Source organism: Priapulus caudatus, unplaced genomic scaffold (assembly GCF_000485595.1).
Source record: "Priapulus caudatus unplaced genomic scaffold, Priapulus_caudatus-5.0.1 Scaffold967, whole genome shotgun sequence".
In the NCBI taxonomy this organism is placed as follows: Eukaryota; Metazoa; Priapulida; class Priapulimorpha; order Priapulimorphida; family Priapulidae; genus Priapulus; species Priapulus caudatus.
In genome coordinates, this window is record NW_014578028.1 from 23360 (window position 1) to 26675 (window position 3316).

Below are 3316 nucleotides of genomic sequence, written 5' to 3' on the forward strand. Positions count from 1 at the left end.
GAGAGGGAGGAGGTAGAGGAGAGAGAGAAGGGGGGGAGAGGAGAAGAAGAGAGGGCAGGGAGGGACGGAGAGGAGAGGCGGGGAGGAGGAAGAGAGAGAGGGAGCGGAGGAAAGAGAGAGAGTAGAAGAGAGAGAGGGAGAGGGGAGAGAGAGAGACGAGAGATGGAGAGGAAGGAGGAGGAGCAGAGAGAGATGAGATGAGAGAGAGATGAGAAGAGGAGAGTAACCAAGAGGAGCAGAGATGAGACTGACTGAGAGAGGAGAGGTGGAGAGGAGAGGGAGTAGAGAGAGAGCATGGGAAGAGAAGGAGGAGACGGAGAGAGAGAGCGAGAAGAGAGAGAGGGAGAGAGAGATGAGACGATTGGAGAGAGACGAGAGAGAGGAGACGGACGAGAGACGAGAGAAGAGAGCAGAGAGATCAGGAGGGGAGACGCAGATGGAGAGAGATCATCATCGTGATCATTATGTACTCTACCTGATCGCCAACACTCACGCGCACAACTATCAGGCAGTGTCGGTCGCGTGCTGGAGAGAGAAAACAGAATTCGTCACCATTCTACGAGGTGCTATTTTTCTCGCAGCATCCACCTGACGCACACCCTGAGACGGTGCATGCGATTATAGGGTTCCCCCTTCCCCCTCCTTACTCCCTGTGTGATCAGCACTGACACTAGACAATGTATGATTGCCCCAGTGTTCCGATTCTTCTATAAGTTTTTTTATGTTTGAGATGAGTTCCTACCTAGTGTATTATATTTTTGTTGTGCGTTGCCTTGACGACGGCGGACGAAGCGTTGTCGTCGAGCGTCGAACAAGTGTCCGCGATGAAATGAAAAGATAAAATTGTAAACGTAATATAATTAATGATACGATTGTGTTATACATAGAGTGAGCTATTTTTGTATAAAACGCGTGTGGCCGAGAGACTCGCTTATCGTTTCTGAGGGTGGGTAAAGATTTATTGGGGGTAGCGTCACATCTTCAGCAGCAGTACTGTGGGTCTAATGCTTATCTTTGCTGCGCAGGAGGTAGACTAGAGGCACGTGTGAGGCTTGTAAGGGGGAGGGAAGGGGGAGATATCGCCACTAAAGCGGTGTGAGGCTTGTAAGAGATACATTGATACATAGATATATAAATATATAGATAGATAGATGGAGAGATGGGTGGGTGGGTGGATGGATGGATGGATCGATAGATAGATAGCTAGATAGCTAGATAAATCGGCATCCGTTGGCTGTCGTCGTGACGACGACACGGGGATCTAACACGATTTGTTTGTCACCAGGGGGCCGACGGCGTCTGCGTCGCGGCGGACCTAATGCAGTTTGGAGGCGACGTCATCTTGGAAACACCTGGCAACCTCCACACCGGCAGCAAGAACGCCGACGCCGCCGCGCAGGCATCGCCGGCGCCCCCTGGCGACGCCGCGGAGGGTCTGAGTTTTGGCAGCGTCGCCGAGGCGCTGAGCGGCAAGCTGTCCCTGATGCCGATCCAGTTTCGACCGACACCCGAGCCGGAAAATTCGTCGCAGGGCTTCAACCTGCAGGCAGCTGTGAGCTTCATAGAGAAAGGTGCGCGGTTGGTACTGATGCTGCTGCTGCTGCTGCTCATTGTGATGAAGCGCCGGCGATGAAAGTGTTGTCGGAGGTTCGAATGTGCCGTAGTTGTTGCGTGGGTGTTGTTCGATTAGCCGGAAAGATTGCGAAGAATTGTGATCGACTGGTTGTGAATCGTTTTTTATTCACTTTCGTTTGATGAATCGATGTTTAAAGGTTAATTATGATTAGTTAACTTGAGCAAACTAGATGCGGGTAGTTGTTTATATTCCGGGAATCTTAATGCAAGCTGGTATTTAGTTTAGTGGTTTGATCTGTCCCTTTTGATGTCGACTCCTACCTGTCGCATCCCTAACAGCACCCATATAACTCACATAATGATGTTTTTTGCATTTTTAGGGTGGATGTCTGTAATGGAAGACAAAAGAAAAGGTATGTCTCTAATAAAAATTATGGTTCGTTTTCGACAATTTCCTTCCCCTCTCCCAATACCCCGTATCGTTGGAACTAACCCCACTCTGCCTCACTTCTTCGCCACGTGGCTTTTATCGTAATCGATTTGAATTTCTCTGCTCATGCAACATCTAAAAAAATGTGCACTTGTCTACGACTCACCAGAGTCTGTCACCATCCACGGATTTTGCTTCCATTTATTAACCGCTTAGCAATTTTGCATCCATCAGATTTTTTTTTCTCCATGAAAAAGACATTTTTATATTACATGTATTTGTACATTATTCTTATAATTATCATGTCTTACGTGTATTTTACTGTATTTGTACTTGAATTACATAGCAATAAAGATTTAATAGTAATAGTTATAATTTTATTACTCTGCAGGCAGGCAAGTTGTGTACTGGAGAGACCAGTGAACGAGAGTGCTTGTGGAGAGTTACAAGCTGACACGCCGTTGCGGATTCTCTCGCGACGCCGCCGTCTCCGTTCGTTTTCTCGTGCGTGGCCGTTGGACATTGCGTGCCATCTGACTGTTAATTGCTCGTGGGGATGAGGCGACAGGAGTGTGCCACAACGCGTGTTTAGAAGTAAAAAGCTACTGAGCGAAGCCAGCAGCGTTGTAGTGTAGGTTAGTGCGTGTGGTTGCGCGCATGTGTGCGTGCGTGTGGTTGCGTGTGTGTTTGTATGTGTGTGTGTGTGACTCTCTCTCGCTCTCTCTTTCTCTCTCTCTCTCTCACTCGCTCTCTTTCTCTCGTTGCTAGGCCGAAGACTTCACGCGTAAGACGCTGAACAAGGACCTGAAGCAGATACCGGACGAGGACTTCTGCTCGCTGCTAAACCTGTGCCTCACGAGTCCGAAAGCCCAGGCCATCGTCACCGAACACGACGAGACGAGCGGCGGCCATCGCTCGACACCGAACAATGCCGGCGGCGGCGGTGAGAGCGCGGTGAACGACTGCGCGGCGGTGGCGGCGGTGACGCAGGATCGCCGTCTCGGCAAGACGCGGCGTCCGTCGGCGCCGAGGAACGCTGACGTCGCCGACGCGTCGTCGCCCGTTGCCGCCGGCAGCGAACTCAGCGCCGAGGTGATAAAGGCGTTTTCGCACGGCGCCCGCTGGAAGCAGCGGTCGGCCGGCGGACGCGACGATGACGACGCCGCCGCTGCCGCCGCCGCGTCAGAAAACAATGCGTGCTCGGCGGAAGGCTCGGTTGGGTGTAGCGGCGGGGCCGAATCCAAGATCATCGAGTTGAGGGAGAGTTCCGGAAGTCAGTCGCCGGCCGGCGTCCCGCAGAAAGGTACAGGG

The 3316-nt window shown here is 51.6% G+C and overlaps 1 long non-coding RNA gene across 1 annotated transcript; it reads left to right on the forward strand.

The window, feature by feature from the left end:
- Positions 1-1423: 1423 nt before the first annotated feature.
- LOC106814709 lies at positions 1424-2703 on the forward strand. The gene is made up of 3 exons (XR_001394642.1): positions 1424-1571; positions 1956-1988; positions 2397-2703. It is a non-coding gene; the product is annotated as an uncharacterized LOC106814709 (long non-coding RNA).
- The last annotated feature ends 613 nt before the right edge of the window (positions 2704-3316 follow it).